The sequence below is a fragment of the Haliaeetus albicilla genome, chromosome 27 (genome assembly GCF_947461875.1).
Source record: "Haliaeetus albicilla chromosome 27, bHalAlb1.1, whole genome shotgun sequence".
In the NCBI taxonomy this organism is placed as follows: Eukaryota; Metazoa; Chordata; class Aves; order Accipitriformes; family Accipitridae; genus Haliaeetus; species Haliaeetus albicilla.
In genome coordinates, this window is record NC_091509.1 from 18118004 (window position 1) to 18138772 (window position 20769).

Below are 20769 nucleotides of genomic sequence, written 5' to 3' on the forward strand. Positions count from 1 at the left end.
TGTTTCATGTCCATCTGCTCAAAGACTGGAGTTTGGTATTTTTCCATTACTACTGTTTGATCTTTCTGTTTTGCTTGCTGGTATGTACCTGTAGGAGTAGCCTCGCTTTAACGTTATGTTCTCTCCTCAGCATGAGAAGAAAGAAGGATCACAACCATGCAATGTTTAGGCTTTGTCTTTTCTCCCCACAGAGAATTTTTCCTCTCAGCTTCAGCAGGCATGTTATCATACTCCCCATTGACTACTACCTAACATAATTCCCCCTGTTGAAAGTAAATTGCTGCTAGACAAAACCCTTTTCCAATCTCCAGCAAGTTTCCCATGGCCCACAGAGCCCAGATATTATGCCGTGTTTTTAACCACCATCTGCTGGTTCTTTATCTGTTAATTAACTATTTATTCCTCGCAGCTCTCCTATAACGCTTTGAATGAACGTTCCTTTGAATGTGGGGTTTGCACATACTGACAGAACATACACCATAGCCGAAAAAGTCCACACACGTCATCTGTCACTGTCACAAAAGCAGCCAATTACAAATGATCTGGCAAAGCAACTTTAATCTAACCTCTTTTTATTTTGCTTGTCATTAATTTGTTAGACCAAAAACATACAGTTATAGAAAAAGCGTTAGTTCACTTCCAAAGTAAAATCAGGAAAGACAAGTAGCTAACAAAATCTTCCAAAAATCTGTGGAAGTTACTAATGCATATTTATACCTTTGTCTCTAAAAATGTTGCAGCCTAACATGAGACTGTCAGATTTCACTGGATTTGCTGATTGCTCATCTCTCTGTATATAACAAAGGAAAATGTTGATCTAAGGACATAAAGCCTGTCAGACAAGTCGATTGCATTAACTGGAGATCAATGCTAGAAATATGGAAATTATTACAAAGGCATATGGAACCTTCCAGAAAGAATCAGAGCAATCCATTCCCAGTCCAAAATTCAGAAATATTCTACATGGGCTAAAATACTATTTGCATTGGATTCGGATGGGATTTGGTATAATGTGTAACAAGCACTACCAGGTGTTATTGATTAAGTGCATGTATATAAGCTAAGCAGATTGTCAGAAGTGCAGACAGTATTTCAGATTTTACCAAAATAGACGTTCAGTGTTGTACCAGTGGTGGAACGATCCAGTTAAAAGAAGAAATTGCAGCTAACCCGGATGTTAACATTTTCATTGGTTTACATTAACAATCTTTAGAAAGATTTTCTTCTTCCCCTTTGCTCCTACTCGCTCCTTAGGCTCCCAGCTGTCCACCTGCACGTGGGGCTACGCGGGGTTCTCAACTTCATACACACAATCACTGCCGAGGTCTTGACTGCTGGCAGGGGATTTCACTTCACTCAAGATTTGACCTGCAAGACCCCAGCCATAACCCTACCTCCACGCTCAACTACATCTGAGGGCTGGTTGTTATAGTCTGGCTGCAAATGCTTCATGTTAATTGCCCACAACCTTTTGTCTTTCCCCCTTTAAAGTCTATGCAATTTTCTTCAAACGGATTCATTAACTGAAAATTGAATTTTGCAGTGACAACGACTTAGCCCTGACAAAATAAAGGAGTCAAACCTGGCTAATCGTCATAATTATTTTAATAAATCTGGACTATGGGAACATTTTCAGAGTATGATTGCTCATTTCCAAAATTCATCTTGAGGACCCTGGAAGTCAGGAGGCAGAGTTTTAAAGATATAGATATATGTTAAGATCCTTATGCACTGCATATACAAGAATCATCATCATAATCTATTTAAACTCATATTTAAAAGAGTTGCTTCCCAGAGCAATTCCAGAGATGATATCTTCTAGATACAATACTTCCTAGAGATGACATCACTAAATCTGTCTTCAGGAGCCTAAGTACCACTGGTTTCAAAACTATCAAGTGGCAGACCACATTTGAAAATTGGACACGGTATCCCAACTCACTCCTAACAAAGTTTTATAGGCAAATCTTTCAGCTTGGGTCATGCATTGACTGGAATGTAATTCCCATAACCTGCGCTCTGTTCCTGGGGCAGTCATTAGACATAAACTCAAAGAGTTGAGTCTGTTTGATGCAAAGCTTTCTACTGCTTTACATTACCAAATCCTTAAAAATTTAAGATAAGCAACAAACATGCCTACAGGAAAAACTTTCATCATCTAAACAATTTGTCCAACAAGCTGCTTACATAAAATATGGGATTTTTTTAATAGGAACAAGGCTAGTAATGTTCAAGCTGGAAAATCATTCATTCCAAATGATGTGCACAGTGGTAGGTATTAAGATTTTTTGCAATACAAATCTGCAAAGCGTGTTTCATGAATATTAACAAGAAGCTGTAAGAGCAGATTCAGTGATGTATGATGTTGGAATGGAAGATGGCTCCAAAATCTCACTGATAGTTGCAAGGGGGGACTGGGGCTGATACCACTGGTCCAGATGGTTACACAGGTGTACAATTAGTTAGAAAGCTACATTTTAAAACATGTTTCCTTTTCAATGGAAGGCTTTTGATGGTAAAGATAGTATTACTTGAATATAGTAGCTATATGATTCAAATTACTTGATCTCTCAACAAATGCTGCCTTTAGCCAAAGAATAACAATAAACAAATTTTGTATATTATGAAAACTGGGTATGAACCAGTAAGGTTTCTCTAAAACCATGCAAAGTTATTTGCACTTATGGAGACTCAGAGTAAAGTAGGTATAAAACCACTGTTGTTACTAACTAAGCTAAATCTCCTGTATCATATCCATTTTGCACAGATACAGAGAACAGCCATTTCCCAGGATGTGGAAATAAGGCCCATTGTTTGTTGATTTATCTCTACCACAATTATAGAAAGAGCTATCCAGAAACAGTAAAATCTCCATCATCTTAAGACAAGCTTGATTTAGGAGAGCAAAAAGCAGCTCCTATAGAACATTGCATCTCTTCCTATTGATATTCCTGTTGATTTCAGTAAGAGTGGTTATCATTCAAGACTACAGATCACAGCATCTGTCAAAATCAAGCACCTGAGTAACAATTTCTACCTATGAAGAGGATTATGCTCTCAGGGCTCTACTGATGAGGCCTAAGGAGTAAAAGCCCCATCCCTTTTAGCTTAGCTAATATGATTGTATATGCATATGTTGAATCCTTTTATTACATATCAAAGACATTTACTTCTTTGTATAAGTCTTGAAAGAATAGTTTTAGGATTTGCGAGCAATACCTTTTAAAGAAAGGTTTACAAGAAAACAGAAGAAATTACAGGTTTTCAGAACTATTCAGTATATGAGCCTACAAAAGTTGAAGGAAGGACACTTCCGCGCTACCTCAGAACAGCTGCTGTGGTGAAGTAACAACTTCCATGAAAAATTTTCTTTAAAAAATAATAGGAGAAAATTTTTGTTGCTGTCCATACAATCCAAATTAATGAAATGTATCCTTAATCTGCATGAACTTCTGGGGAAACATTCCAACCTCTCCTGAAAACAAGTAGGGTCATACACGCACCTAAACTTTGTTAATGAGCAAGGTAAGGGAAAATCTGAACAGCATTTGCAACAGCTTATCTTTCACCTGTCCAAATAGCTGACCTTGGGATTCTCTAAGCACTGTTGGGCACACTTTTGCTCCTAGGGAAAGAGTACACACTTGGTTCTAGTTCCAGTAAGTACAGCTGTAACTTTGATCTTGAAGAGCTCAAGCTCTACAATAGTGTGACTTCTATGACAGATCCAGTAATTTGGCCATTCTCAAATCCTTCTCTGATTTAACAGAGTTAAAATGCAGGAATATGCTGAGGGATATCAAAACAAAGCCTCTTCCTCAGGTAATGGCAATTTATGGAGTGGTCCTAAACCATGCTATGATGTCTGTTTACACCATAAACTACTAGCTGATAGTGAAGGTCACATCAGTTAAAAAAAAAAATAATTTCTCTTCTACTCACCCAAGTGTCCCTAAGCCATTTTAAACTCACTAACTGCAGCTGAAGAAAATAGAATAAATCAATTTTCATGTTTGCAAAATATTTCATCTTTTCCTGTAACGACATTTTGTACCTCTGTCCATTCATGATTTTACAACTCATTAATGACTATTTTAATGTTGCTTAAGCTTCCATGACTTTTTCCCAGTGCCAAAAAAACACTAGAATACAGTTTTGCTCCATGAAACAGTTTTGGACTGATAGCAGCCAAAACGCAGATGCCAGAAAACTCCTATAGCCCTTTTTTCAATGTTATTATCATGGCTTCACAACTTTACTGCCTCCCTGCTGAAATATTCAGTGTGCACTTTTTAATCCTTCATGCACCTGAACAAACAGTTCCAGCAACACAGATTAATAAAATGCTGAACAGATTCAAATGGCTTATATCTTACTCATATTCTGATAACTTGCTTATGCAGTCATCTTAGGTCATTCCTTATCTTTTTACAAACAACCTGAAGTTATCCATAATGCTGCTTCTCCTTCTCAACATTGATCGTACTTATGTTTTCTCTATTTTTCATTAATTTAATCAAATCTGAGGAGACCCAAATGATCAGAAGCTTGATTAACTTTGTCACTTAAGCAATGTTTTTATGGTAGGTTTGGAGCCGATCTTCCATCATGGAAAATGCATTATGAGCATTACAGCTTTCACTCAATAAAAGCCTGCTGCCAGAGCTCAAATACAAATAAAACTTTTTAAAATCAAAGGCCCCATTATATCAATCATTTCACTGGCTTCTCTCCAGGCCAACAGCCATTATTTATGAATAATAAAGAATTCTTTTCACTATATCGTACAGTTTTAATGAAGAGAGTTGTTAATGTCTATGGAATAAGCAACAAAGAAAGCAAAACTCATTTCAGTGGAAAGGTTTGGACTTTTGAAGAATTGTAAAATAATGATGTGCCCGTCTTGCAGCAAATTTCAGCAGAACATCAGCAGCTCTTTTCCATGAGAAACCCAAGAAAAAATGCCAGACTAAATCAGTGGCAGCAGATCATTTTCCTGCTATGTGAATGTAATCCATCTATTATTGCCACAGTAAATTGGGAACTGTTTTCTTTCCAGCCCTCAACACTATGCTTATCAGATCTTCAAATGACAAATTAATATCTCCTCATTCTGCAAACCAGGCAAACATTTCTGACATATTCAGAAGTAGGTAACTTTGAATAAAGAGTGAACTTCTAGATTCAGGGCAACTAAAGAGCCATTGTTAACCTGCTGCTGATGTTATACAATCATTTAAATGGACTGCAATTGATTTTGAAGAGATCAACACATCAACTACCAATCACCAATTTTTATCTTAGCTCATCCCCTATCTGAAGACTCCTGAAATGAAGTAGCAAGGAAATTTCTCCTAGCACAGTTTTCCTAGCTTAGTGGAAAGCTACAAGTGAACATCATATGGACTACACAAGAACCACTGTTCTGACACCGCAGCCTACAGAAACGCTACCAAAAAAATTTGCTATCAGCTCCATTGGCCCAGCCATGAGACAGGTTACACACTGCAATAGGAACAGATGAAGTGGGAAGAGAAGAATTCTATTGAATTCCTTAATAAGCAAGTTCCAAGACCCTCATTTTCAACAGCATCAAGTACCTGATGTTCACATCTATTCATTTGAAGTCCTGCATGTACATTGGTTCTGGAATTTCCAACAAACTGAAGAACCAATTCACACTGAAAAAGAATTTTGTTTTTCTTGTTCTTTCCATCTCATTCCCCTCCAGGAAGTTTAGAGACATGACACGCTCTATAAAATGTTTACAAGTGAAGAATCATGGTGGTTCGAGGTGTTTATGGACAATCCAAAATGCAAAATGCATCTGTGCAAAAAACACAAGAGGAACAAGTGTCCTGAATGTTTTACACTGATTCCAATGATGCCTTTCCAGTAAATTCAGCACAAGATACAAAGGCAAAACAAAAAAGAGTATATTTTACAGGCTTAGTAGATATACCGAAACCCAACATATTATCACACCTCCATTATTTTTTTTTCTGAAGGCTTATCCAAGAATTTTTTCTCCCATTTTGTCCTGAGTTGTAATACACAGTAAAGTAAATACATGGTAAAATACACGGTAAAGTATTTGAATTTGATAATTGGGCCCCAAGGTAGAAGAAATACAAATACTGTTTCCCTGAGTGCCTTTTATTTACTTATTTTACCTGAAATTTTAAGAGCAATGAAAAAATTGCAAGCTTTGAACTTTCTCACATTCTGGCTGCCCTTGTTATATGGCAGGAAAATGACCTGACACTAAGGAATTAAAAGCTTATCTTCCTACAGCCATTTCTGAAGTTATGGTTGCTAGAGGACACCAGGAAATACCCTTGGAGATGTGAATCTTGCACAGACCTGTTCAGACTTATGTATTTACATATTTATCACTTGGTGATCTGTATTTTGACAATGTATCTAACACATGCCAACTGAACTAGCCTGCCTGACCACAACTGTATCACTAGAAAAATTCCCTAACTCCCAAGTTTCTATTATGGGGAGAGGGGGGGAAAAGAAAAAAAAGAAAAAAGAAAATCACAGCTATACTTGTAAGACCCAGAAATGTAGAAAGGTAAGCCATACTTTCTTTCAGCAAAGCAGTACCACTTGGGCTATGCATGAATTACATGGCATTTGAGGTGACAGAAACCTCTAAAGTTTTATTTGGGGTAACTAAAAGGTATGTTAGTTCACTAGGAATGTTTTCTGTAATTTAAATCCACGGCTTACCCCAGGAGTGATTTATTTCTAGAAAAATTCATGGTATTTCCATATTACAGAAAAAGTGCTGTTTACAGAAATTAATTAACTAAAGAACAGACAGAAAGAACGCATCTTACACAGAAAAATGTGGGGACTCTGCATGGAAAATTAAAGCTACATGACTAAGAACTACTTCTTTTAATGCCATATCCATAATAAATGAGTCAAATACCTCATACAAGCACCTTGTGATACCTCTGTATATCACTCACTACATTGCCCTAAATGTTACAATGCATATGAAGCTCCTCAATTTAAGCTGGAAAAAGTATTAACGTTCCTACAAAATCCCACATAGAAATATGTCTGCCTCAATACTGCACCTATTTAATCAATGTTGCCATACTATCACTACTTCTAATGAAATCTTTCTGTCTTCTTCTCCAGCTTTTTTCCATTCCTTGCTGCTTGTTGAATCCAATTTTGGGCTCATGCTCAAGATTATTTGAGCGGAGACCAGAGTTTTCTACTTTTACTTATCACACTCAGTAGTAGCTTGTGTGAGTAACCTCTGTTGGGCTTTTGAGTGGAAAAACAACGAGGCAGAAGTTGTAGATTTACTTGAAAGTTAAGGAAAAAATGAATCAAGATATGCTGGATAAAGTCCAAGTGAGTTGAAGGAATGCACAGCTAGGGTTGGGAAAGAGAACAGGGTTACATAAATCAGGAATTAGAAAGGCTTAAGCTGCTGCAGATCTAAAGTGTGAGTTACATGCTGAGTTTTGGCAACCTGACTTAGAATGAAGCTAAAACAGAAGTGAGCTGCAACAAACCAGAAGATGGGTTTTTTGCTTTTATCATGCCCAGAACAAAACAATGATGGATTAAGAAAGCAATAATGAGGATTTGGAAAGAAAACAATGAGACACAAACATCAGTGATGAAGGTAGAAGCATTTAGCAGGCTTAAAAATATTGGTACACTGAGACCAAGCAAAGCAAAACCAGGATTTACTGTCTCTAATAAAAATGTACAATTTTATTATGTATCTTAAATAAAATTAAAAAAGAGAAAGATGTCTCTTTAACAAGCCAGGGAATTCGCCTGTGAGGGATCTGAGATTCTGGACAGTTACTTGTGCGTATCGTCAAACTGAAGCATTTCACAAAAGCAATTAGTAATCTCTTCGCTATATTCTCTGATGGGGAAACTCACAGGACTGAGGTGGTCACAGCATGGCTTCATCTGGGGTACTGAACCCAATAATGAAGAATTCTACAAAGTGCCATATAAAGCTGATGGAGTGAACTGATGCAACAGCTAACTGAGTATTAATGTCATATGTATCTGGTCTCTGGGGTACCTCAACCAAAGAGCTGCAAGCAAAAAATGTTCTGGATTTAATAATCAGCAGTTTCAAGTGCTGCATCTCTAATGATCTGATTGCAAAGCATTAATGCAGTTTTGTCCATTTTTCCCCTTTCATAGCTCAGCTGCTTATAAAGAAATCAATTGTAAGTTACTATAGTGTAGTACAAGGATATGGAAAAAAGCTGTTGAGTTTAAGTATCATTAGGACATTTCTCAATCAAAGTAAGTTTTTTCTGCATAGAATGCAGTTGCAGCAAATTATGCCTAAGTGGTAGGTAGCAATATGTAGCAATATAAAAAAGTCAACACAGCTTCTTCGTTATGTAGTTAAAGATGCTTTCTCAGTATTTTTGAGAGGAAAGGAAAAGACTTCCAGAAACCAAGGGCAGTTATTTTGTTGGACTATATGAAGGACTAGATAGGCTTTTAAAGTAAATTAAGAATGTTAATCTCACTAAAAACTGTGTCACAAAACCATTGATCTACTCAAGCAACCAAAAACCTCATTCTGATTTCAATGTTGTGGATTTCAGCTAAAGAGCTATAGGCCTGCACAACTTCAGAGAAGTTGGAACAAGGTAAAAATTGAATGATTACCAGAGTTTCTCAACATTTGGTAATGTCAACAATTTGGCTACAGATAATGCAATTGGTACAAACATTTTGACTCAAAAATGGAGAATGTATAGGAAGCCTTGTAAAATAACACCATAGAAACAACAGAAAAAACTTAATTCTGTCTTATTTCATGTCAGTTGTAATTAATGATTGAAAAGTCACCAAGCTTGTGTAATTCACTGAGTAAAGAAAGCCGAGCAGATCATTTCTTGCCCACTCACCTTTTTAAGGCTGACCCTACAGTCTCTCCATGCATGAAACTCCTACTGCAGTCAACAGGAGCTCTGCATGGAAAGGAAGAGTGATACTGATGCATAAGGTGTTCCTGAATCTAACTGATGGGAAAACATACAGCTTTAAATGTTAAGCAACTGAGGGAAGATATGTTAATTTTTTTAGAACCTGAATGTGTCACAATATGACTTTTATGATCACACACACACACAGGATCTGAACCCAAGACCATGAAAATCAATGGGAATCTCTTTTATTTCCATGTTTTTCTGATTAGACTCGCAGCAGTTCATTTAATACAAGATATGAAACCATTTACAAGGTTAATTTATGTCCACTTTTTTCCAAAGTGTACACGCTGTGCAGTATATAATGCTATAAAACAGAATGTGTTCATAATAGCCAGGCCAATTTGTAACAGATTCTCCGCATCTTTTTGCAGAGGTAATATCAATTCCAGTGATACTCTTCATACCTAAAATGTTGGATATTTCAGCTACTAGTAATGCTTCTAAAATTGGAATGAACTTTTAAAGTGCATCTACTATAACATTTATCTTCTGCTATCAATATAGGATGCTGTGAACTATTTTGCTAGATAGGGCTAATAACAGCCAGCTGAACTAGAAGTGACTTTGCAGCATAGAGGTGATAGAATGTACCTTCCTGTGTGCACTTTATCTGATTTCAGGTCAGTCAGTTGCTTTTGATGGGTAAGAAACACAGGTTATTCTGCAAAGCTTCTCAAAATAAAATATTTAGTGCTGTCCACAGGCTGAGGAGTGATAACAAAAAATGCAAGCTTGAATTAAAATTGTGCTCAAAAAGAACGAAAACTAGCAATGCTGAGGATTTCTCAAGACAACCCTATCAGTTGCTGCACACATTTCTGTTCAATTATACCGCCTTTACTTCAGAGTTAATAAAATTCTACTACATAATCCTTCTTTATGGAGATTGATGGACATGTTTCATGCTAATGCCTTCTTGAGTTAGTAAGCCTTTATTTGCCATGTCAAGGCAAAAATGATGGCAGGCAGCCTAGCAGAAATGCCAGCGCATACTTTAAAATGTCATTAAGCTGCAGACCAAATTAAACTATTGACCAAATTAAACTGTTTACCACACATACCATCTACGCCTTGCTATTGTTAAAGGCTAACATGACACCACATGGGTATCAAAGTGCATTTTACATAACTGACACTCAGACTTCACAGCAGAGACGATATGATAATGTGCCTGCGCGAAGGGCATTGACGTGTTTTCCCCATGCACTGGACTAGCGAAAAGAAAACTGGAAATGCAAAGAAAAGCATCAAATATTACTGAAATATGATTCACTGCAGGATATTTGCATTTGATTTTATTTACTGTATTATCCTGATTTGGAAGTCTGCTGACACGGAGAAGCTCTAAAGCTGGAAGGATTGGCCACAAAGAATATTCTGGTCCCTGCTGGTACAGAAACTGCAGGATCCAGTGGTGCAACTGCCTACCACAGCAAAACCATAGGCTGGTACTGACTCCAACGATCACATACTATTTACCCATAGCTCCAGCCACAGCGGTTCTCCCACAGGCAGCACAGACACAGGGGCAGTACACAAAGGACACACTCTCAAATTTGTTTTATGTACCGAGGTATGTGACTTGCATTTCTTGTTCTATGCCTGTTGCAGCTATCAGCCTCAGATAGTTGATTTTCCCTACATGAAATATCTCTCTTGTTGTTAAGAAGTTTTCAACAGCTCAGTTTCTGATTTGAAAAAAACAACCTGACAAAACCACTTTGACTTGTTGTTGTCACTTTGCCGGTACTTAGGAACTAGTATGTTGCTCCTAATGGCCTTGATTTAGGTTCAGGCACTATCAGCAGGAAAGATACTCAGTTCCCAACAGTGAGAACAAGGCTCCTGGGTTTTGGGCAGTCTGATAATCACCTTGCCAAACAGAACAAACATTACCCTGGATCAGCATCCTGTTCCCATGGATCCGTGAAGCTGGTACATCTGTTCCTTTCCTATGGACTGCTGGGCAGGCTTAGAGCCTCTGGAGGCTCAGTCCTCAGAGAATGTAGATAATACCAGGATAACTCAAGAATAACTGCTAAACAGGCAATATCCCTTCCCAGCCCCCAAACACCAACAAGCAAAACCACCCAGCCAGCATAAAATACACTAAAATGAACACAGGGATCCAAGGAGTTTTATTTCATTTTTTTACGTTAGTCTGTCTTCACATGAGGGACTTTTTGCTAATTGGTATGATTCCGTTAAATGAGGAAGTATTTTGAGATTAAAAAGCAGAGATCAACTGTTTGGATAATGGAATGGGGAGCAGGCTTATAAGCCACAAAAATGAGGAAAGGAGCTGTCATGCTCTGGAGGTTACAGTGAAAAATGATCTTGAGAAATGGGAGGAATGAATAAGGCAACAGTCAGTATACACAAAAACAAAGCAGCATCATTACAAAGCACAAATCAAAGGAATAAACATGAAATGGGCATTGACTAGGTAAAAATAACACAAAACAGGATCCCAGAGTGTCAATGGACTGCAGGCTGAATAGGAATCAAAACTGTCAAGCTGTTGCAAAAAAGTAAACTCTTTTTACTGGAGTTTATTAGCAGGAAAGTCTTAACTAAAACATGGGAGATAATTATTCTGCTCTATTAAGCATTGTTGACGCCCTCAGTTGGAATATGGTTCTGTCTGGGTAAAAGTATAAACAAGATATACAGGATAAGAGGATAAGACAAGGATAAGAGTTCAGGTGGGAACAGTAAAATTGATAAAATTTTGAATATGCGTTGTAAGGAAATGAAAAAAAGGAAATAGATTGAACTAGTCGAGAAAGGAAAGACGCAACAAGGGAGCCATGATATGTCTTGAAATGAGCAAATGCTTGTCATAAAGCAAGCAGTTATCCTTGAAGATTGTTCTCCATATCTGTGAGGACAGAACAAGGAACAACAGACAAATTGCAGCACAGGGGTTTTGGTGAACTATTGGAGGAATCTTTATGAGGAATCAGACTACCTTCTTCAGAAGTTTGTGATTAGCCTGGGCAAACAATTGTTAGAGCTATATGACCTCTTTGAGACCTCTGTTGGGGTTAGGTCCAGCAGAAGGATGGGAAGAGAAGATGAAACCATTCCTTGTTGCCTTTCTGGCCCTGGACAATCACAGGTTCTGCTACTGAATTGCTGTCCTTGGGAAAGCAGTGGGAAAGACCATCCCCCAACTCACTGGGAAAGAATATGAAAAGCAGGGAGTCAAGGTAAAGAGTTTGTTTCTGGTGAGCTGGTTTCATGTGGTAGAAGTTTTTGTAATTGGAAAGAAATAATTAATTTCCGGGAGCCTAAATTCTTAAGAGACAACTAGATTACAAATTTTCAAGGTAAAAGCACAATGAGGAATGTGCTGATTATCCTTGAGTAATAAGATTCTATCTAGTTTGAGTATGAACATGACACATCCTCACCCTCATTTTCCTGGTCATCTTTAGGTATTTTAACTCTAAATGTGAGACACAGAGGCTCTGGGGAATGCATGAGGGATATTTACGTGTATTTACATGCAATCACTGTTTGATAGTTGTATTAGAAATCATTTTTCTGTGACTGACTCTAGCTGCAAAAACTACTCAAACCTTTCTAGCAATATCTTACTTCTCTAATTATCCAGTTTTGTTGAACTTGGTTATAACCCCATTGCAGGGGTACATTAAAGTAAAAACACTAACACATCCTAATATGACAAATTAATGAGAATATGGCCAATGTCACTATATCCATCTACAGAAAATGGCACACTGTCAAATCTAGTGACAACCTTATAAAGATACACATTCTTCATTTTAGACGACATTTGGAGTGACAATTATGGTGTAGAAGAAGAAAAAAAACTTTGAGAGAAACTGTGAACACTATGTTTTGCAACTGAAGGAACATATTAAAATAACATATTCTTTTGGCTACTTTTCTATTTCTCTATAAGCAAATAAGGCAGATTGGAAAAATGATCATTCCCATCAGGAGGTTCTGAAAAGACATAAAATAGATTAAACCGCTCTTGTCTTTGTGTTTGAATACAGAAGCAACAAAAAGTAATTTCAGTTCAGAGAAGCTGAAGGTAAACAACAGTAATCTTCAGTTTCATTTTCATTCTGGCAGGTCTCCTCACTGATGGTTTACCCTTAATTGCTCTTCTAGTTACCTAGTTGAACATAACTGCCTGAGATCATATTTAAACAAATGCACTCTGTTTTCTTAACTCCTGCAGGACCAACCTTATTTTTTGGCCCTAGAATGTACAGTTCTGACTTCCAGGAGTAAAACTTCAACCTTTTAGCTCATCTTTTTAAAACTTAGTATTCTTAGTATTGTCATTTTCTGACTCCACATAGACATGCAATGACAGCAATCCTTTCTTTCATGATTCTCAGTTGCCCTACAGTCATAGAAGCATCTTGCTGCTCCCTAGTCTTATCTTTCCCTTTTTCTCTGATGACTTTAAATATTAGAGAAAACATCAACTATTATGCCCACAATGTAGGGGCTAATCCGATCTGTCTGATCACACACCTGCTCTTATAAAAAGATACTGGCAAAATATTAATGGGAGCAATCAGCCCTACTGATGTGGAACATATCAGCGCTTCCACATGAGTGAGAGGGATCCAAACTGAAGCAGTAAGAAAACAGGTAATAACAGTTGGGATGGAGAGAGCAAAACATAGTAGAATAAAAGAAAAGGCATAAAAGGCAGAGAGAACAGCAATGTTCACAGAAGCCAGAAGATAAGGCATCAGAAGATGCAACAGAAATTCTGAAAAAATGAAGCCAAAAGCCAGACCCAATTCAAAAAAATCGATGTGCATAAGAAAGTCTTATTCTGAGATTCAACAGGGGCTTTTTGTCTCTGAAGTGGTTCACACAAACTAAGTACTCTTCCCCGTAAGGTTCAATAGTAGCTAGATTTCATGAATTTCCAGTGATATGAAAACTGTACAGAAGAAAACCAAAATAGTATCACACAACTGCTAAATTCAGGATAAAAACTGGAACTGAAGGAAGAGAAATGTTACAAACAGTTGGAGGATGAAAATTAATATAGACAAAACAAAAGTGTAAGAGGAAGAAGCTGTAAAGAGACCATTGTACTCCCCCCCCCCTTTTTTTTTAAACCTGGCTTTCCTAAAGAAAAGTCTTTTATAAAAAGTGGAAATTAATACCATGTTCTGTGGGAGGAGCAATAGGAAGAGACTACAGAAAAATCCAGTAGTATAAGGCTGTTATGCAGCATATCTTCCTGCATATTTGCCTTGCACCCATAGACATAGTGGCACCTGCCAAGGACACACAGGCAGTATCTGAAGGTACTTCCAGTATCATTCATTCAACATCAAGGACAGAATATTTTCCATGCACCCCACTGCTATTAATAGTTGATTCTTTTTTGTTTCACAGTCCTCCCACTATAACTAGCTCATATCAGAACAATTTTGCTCTCTTCCCTTCCAGTGTTCTCCCCACTTCCTTCATTTTATCTCCTTTTTGGCAATAACTTTTTCTCCAAGTTTTCTTTTCTCTTTAAATCTCTCTTCCTCACCAATTCCCCCCCATGGATCACTCCCATTTCCCTCTTCCTATTACCCTCCCCAAAACCTGATCAACCTATGCTCCTCATTTACTCCTCTCCTGCTGTTCCTTTTGCACACTTACCAGTCTGCAAAACTCATCTGTCTGGCGCTGCTCCTCCTTAGGGGCTGTGGAGTGGAATCTGGGATCTGAAAATACCCTATAGTGGCTGCAGGTCTAGTGAAAACAGTGTATTTATTTGGAGCATAGTCCCTCCCGGATGCTTTATTGCATCCTGCCTTTTACCCTGAACAACAATATCTCCCCTTTTCTCTCTTAAAAAACTCCATAATCAGTCTAGTTAATTTTGAACCAAACAGAGTCAAGAAGAAAGCAAGGATCTGGGTATAAATTCTGCCTCCACTAAGATAAATGACAGCATTCTCATTGACTACAAAGGGGGCTGATGTTAGAACATATTGGGCCTGTGAACTTTAAATCCTACAGGATTACACACAACAAACAGTGTCAAAAAGATTTCATCACTTTTTTCCTTATCAATTTACAGAAATTAGTTGCTGAAGGGTATACAGAAATGTAGTAAGTTTTTCATCTGAATGAAACATTGGATAGAATTTGCATGATCAGACTCCAAAGTTTTCTAAAAATTCACTTGGCCATAAGGGTGAGTCCAACAGCACGAAGATGAAGGACCATCAGCAGTGATTAATAATGAAGCCACTAAATGGATGTGGGGCAAACAGGAGGTTTTCATCCTCAGTGAAAGTTTGTGGGTACTGATCAGTAAAGGGCAGGATGGGTATGTGGCTGAGGAAAAAAGTAAGGCTGTTAAATGGTAACTGGTTTATCAGTGACTCTTTCTGTCCTGGTTTCAGGACCTGGAGAGGTTCTTGCCCCCTTTTTGCCCACTGCTCTCTCCTTTCTGTTAGTTCATAATTATCTCAGTATTGAATACTGATTATTAAACACTGAATCCTGAATCCTGATTTAATATTTGGGACAGTCAAGGTGGCAGAACCTTGGAAGGATGATGGACTACATGGGAAGAGGAGGGATGGAAACAATTTTTGCAACTGTTTGTTTTTTCCCCATAAGTGGTTCTGCCAAAACTAAGAGAGTAGTCCTAGTAAAGAATTATAGAGCACACAATTCATGGAGGTCACACCCACATGCATTTAAACTAAGCAGAGGAGAAGGGGAAAAAGAAAATTTTATTATTCTAATTACAGGCACAAGGAACTAAAACTAAAACTCAGTTTTTATGATCTCATCTCAGGTTCCCACATAGCTGAAATTAGAGCTGGAAAACAAAACTTTATCTCATAATTCTCAGTCTAACTGTTCACGGAGTTAGGGAACGGATTCGCTCACAGACATGAAGGCTAGAATTAACTACTAGAACATCTAGTGTCATGGTCTGTGTATTGTTATGAGAAAGTCCAGGAATGAGGATTTAAATAATCTTCTGCAACTTTCTATGGCCATTTTCTATTATAGCAAAGGTGCACAATTTAGTTGCACTCTAAAAATGTAAGTGTAATTGCCAGACTGAATTAATCTAGGTTTACTTCTGGCAGTTGTTTTACAATTTTCCTCTGTGAGATTAAAGATGCTTTAGCAGTCAGAGTTTCCTTAGAATGAAGGAATTCATACTACACAATCTATCACCTCACAATTTGCTTTTTTATAAACTAAACCTATCAAGTGGTTTAAATAAAAGCTGGCTGTGATGGTACTTTCCCTAACAGATGTGCTACAAATCTGACAGAAAGATAGTGATCACAAAGGACAGATTCCTACTGTATGGACATTCCAAGGATGAAGCATATTTACTTCTCTCTAATAGGCAGGATCCTTAGTTATAGATGAGTTTTGCTAACTTTCCAGTACGCCCAGAATGAGACAAAAAGGTTTTGCATACAAGAGAAGAAAAGAAGTGGAACACACAAGCAGACCAACTAGAAACAAAATTCAGACACTTTATATCATGGTCCCAGCTTGTTCCTAACTTGTTTAAGGTGATTTGCATGTATGGAAAACGTCATTTGCTACACAAGCAAATAGACTACAATCAACAAACAAGAGTTATTAAAGAAGTAGTAACAAAAAAACCCCAAAACCTAAACAGGAGTTTGCAATGCATTAGGGATTTGTGCTATGCATTGGTGACCCTGTTCCACAAAAGTAACAGTTTTGGGGTACCTGAAGGCAGAGATTAACTGGATCCAGTGTTCCACTACTCTTTTACCAGCAGTCTTTCCGTTCAACTCATCCTCACAGGTTGCTGTTACAGGAGTGAGGACATTCTCAGGCAGCCTCTGGTTGTATCCAGAGTAGAACAACATATAGAAAAAATGTATCCACCCATTTGCTTGCCCCTTGCAAGTGGAAGGTCTCCCTCAGGATGACCATTGACCAAACTCGACTGTTTTCCCATCAAGCATTGTGCATTTATGCCTTTATGCCAGGAAAATAGAAACTCTGCTCACTGTATGACATCTAGTTTATAGACAGCTTTTGGTGCCAAGAATGTCTAATTGGTGTGCAATTGTACCTTTGTGCAAACCATTAGGAGGAAATTCTATGGCAGCGAGGGGATGTACAGAAAAGGGAATTACCTGCCCACCCGGTCTTCTGCTCAAGTGTACTAACTCTGCCAGTCAGCAGCTGAATTGGACTCTTCAGACAAGAGCAGCTTGGCACAGAAATTTCAATCACAGTATTGCTGCTCAGAGTCAGGTTTAAGTAGCAGAGTTATTCTTTGTCATATCAATGATTCACTTATTTGCAACACAACAGAAGTCAGCCCTCCATATAGCAAAGAATTTTTGCCTTCCTTTCTTTTATTTAATTTGGTCCAGGAGACCATACTATCTCAAAGTGCACAAATCAAAGCACATAAGCTAAATCATCACTAGCATCTAGTGATTCAGGGAGAGAGGTGTGCACACTGAACACACATAAATCATATAGGAGTGATATCCTGCAGGCAAAAGGAATGATTTTGGGCATGTACAATACTTTAAAGTTCAAAATGTAATTTAAAGATGCTAAAACCTTCCTGGTAATCCTCACACCTCCCCCCCCCCCCATGTATATCTGCTATTATATTCTAAAGGAATTCTTCTCTAATAAAATGCCATAATTTAATGCACTGATGGTAATGCTGATTCAATTTTCTGCTTGCATAAATATCTTCTAAATGCATATTATTAAAAAAAATCACTGGGCCTAGGTGTAAAAATCTGTACTTCTAATCATCTATGTAGCCAGAATTAATGGTCCAGTAATAAGTGTCATTTGATAAACTGATCTATCATACCTTATCTGCACTACCATAGCATAATATAGGCATCCACTAGTGAAACATTAAAAAATAAAAGATCTGTTGGTTCTGAGCATGGATTAAAGGATTATTTAACCAGATGAAAGCAACAAGGGTAAAATTATTTCAAACAATGTGGAAACACCATTTGTTTAAAACAATTTGGAAACACCATTTGTTTCAAACTGAAAACTGGAGATTCTGGTGAAGAGCACAAGGAATACAAACAGTGGGTTGCGTTATTTATGGAAGATACAATCCTGGGAAAAAATCCAAAGTGCAGGAAAGAAATTCCCAAGTTCTCTTTAATTTTACATGCAATTTACACTGAAGAAAGATTAAATATATTTTGTTCAAATGCTTGCACATGAATGCAAATGTCTAACAGCAGTCAAATAAAACATGAACAGTCATATACAACAATAAGAATCTACCACTGGCCAGATCATTCCATTAGACTGATATTCTTTATGTGTCTGAATAATTACTAGTCCAGTTTAGGAAAACCTTCCTAGATCTCATGCCTGGAGCATTACAGCTGGGTGCACACATGAAATCGTATCTCAGTTTTCTGCACATTCAAAGCATACAAAACAAGATGGAACTATCGAAGAGGTATGAAAAATGAAGAGTACATGCCCATGCTTGCAGTCAGAAGAGTTAGGTTTGGCATCATAGACCTTTGGAGAGGTGCTTAAAGAATCTCAGGTGCATGGCAAACTGTTGATTCTGGCAATTCTGCCAGATCCATGATACCAGCAGTCAACAAGTCCAAGGGGATGGAACAGATTACAACCCTCTTCAGACCAGTAACACGAGGTGAAAAAGTAGGGAAGAGGAAAGTTATAGATGTAGTTTATCTGCCCTGATAATATCCTAAATTTGTTACAGTCCCAGTTGCATGTGCAAGCTTTATCACTGGACTGCATAATTAAGATCTTAACACATACATATGCTCCAATGTCCAGATGCCCTAGCACTAAGGAACTGGGAGCTATAAAGCCTCTGACATGGTCTCTGGAAAACATATCAACAACTCTTTGTGATAGAAACTGCGTTACCACTTTTGTATCTTGGGCGGATGTGACAAGAATCTTTCAAACTGTCTAGCTTAACTGGAAAGAACAGAATGTAAAAGTGCCATTTCAAATCCTACTGCATATCATTCTTGCTCCTCTGATCCTGCCTATTTGCAAAACCAGCACCAAATACATTCACCTCCATGCCCACGTATACATAGATTGTTCCACACTTACATAAAAACTCACAGGCATGTACACAGGTGTACCATCATACACAGAGGATGACCTTCTAGTTCCTAAACACGTGGTTTCTTGCTATCTGCTGTCACGAGTTTGAAAAGCCCCATTTTGATGAGTCTGAGAAAGGTTAATAAGGCTAGTAAACGATCGGTGAGGAAGAACTAACAGATCTGTGGTTAAGATGACAGCACTGAAGGGAAATGTTATATGAACGCTTGTTGTTATGAAAAGGACACTAAATTTAAGGTGGCACCCAATTGTTTGTCACGTCAATGGCACACAACACAAAAGTTTTCAATTCAAAGGTCTGAACTCTAAAAAGGAATGTTCAGGTTACAAATTTTTAATGGCTAAGAGTACCAGAGGAGAGTACCAGAATAAATTGCTGGGGAGACTGTGGAGCGTCCTGCACCGAAGGTCTTTAAGAACATGGTTAATAAGTGTCAGGAATGATGCAGCTACGGTTGATGCTGCCTTGGGAGAAGGGGTGGATTAGCTAACTCCTTGAGAGTCTCTTGAGATAACGTCACCCCATATCATTTCCAAAGCTTTGCAAGTTTAGTGGATTGAGGAAGTGATGAACTAATTATTTATGTGAAAAGATTCTGATAGGATGATATATCTACTAAACTAAGATTTTGCTGGATTTATAGTTTGTTCTCTGCCATTTTCATCTCTAGCAGATGAGGTGTGAAATTGCTTCAGTAGAAGGACGCAGCACATAACAGCATCAGACAGCATTTAGAAGAACAGAACTAAGACTGTCAAACTTCAGAATCATGCTGAGCTCATCACTACCACTGGATCTGCAGATTGCTTCTTTACGGCATATTTGATAGGAAACTGTGGAAATCAGAGATCTGGTCACATGCTCATTTTTTAATGGTTGGACTATTGGTATTTTTTTAGTCTCTGCTATGAAGTAATCCCCTAGAAAACAGTGCTGAAGAGCAAAACTGCAAAATGGGACACATGCATAATCCTTCTGCTTCATGTGCTTTAGTCACTTTGAAACTTCTTTCAAATCCATGGCCTTGTAATTCATAAGCATTTGAAGAATGAGGCCAGATACCTCAGACACCATCTTATTATCCACAGCTTAGTCCAATTCTGCTAAAATAAGTATGCCCACACACATACGAGAGAGACAAGAAGGCCACCAGGTCACTACTCAGAAGTATACCTCCAGCAGAATCGATGAAGAGATCTGCAGCACTGTTGTGGCTACTGTGCTAAAGGAGGGCAAGAGATGAGAAGGTGGCTTCCTAATCCCTCAAAGGTTTTAGATATTTCTACCAACATTATCAACACTGCTTTTGCACCTTTGTACTTCTATCTGCCAGAGGAGAAATGGGCTAAATCCACAAGCCAAGATAAACAATTCATCTAAATTTAAAAGAAGAAGCTAATCTGGCCCAAATTTACTCTCATAATATATGCTGTCTATATTGATAGGAAAATGCACGTGATACTAAAGCTCATTAGCCAGGTTTATATCAGAATAACTGAAAAAGAGAAATATCCAGTGAGCATGCATTTTCCATCCAAGTAATGCAAGTCTAAGCTAAATTTAAATCACTGTAACTTCACTAAGGAGCCTGCACGTAACTGAGGGCAGAATTTGACACTGATGTAATTCTGC

General features: G+C 37.9%; 1 protein-coding gene across 1 annotated transcript in view; it reads right to left on the reverse strand.

Moving 5' to 3' along the window:
• Nucleotides 1-20769, reverse strand: part of SPOCK1 (SPARC (osteonectin), cwcv and kazal like domains proteoglycan 1) — a 325307-nt gene that overhangs the window by 179478 nt on the left and 125060 nt on the right. The window lies entirely within an intron of this gene.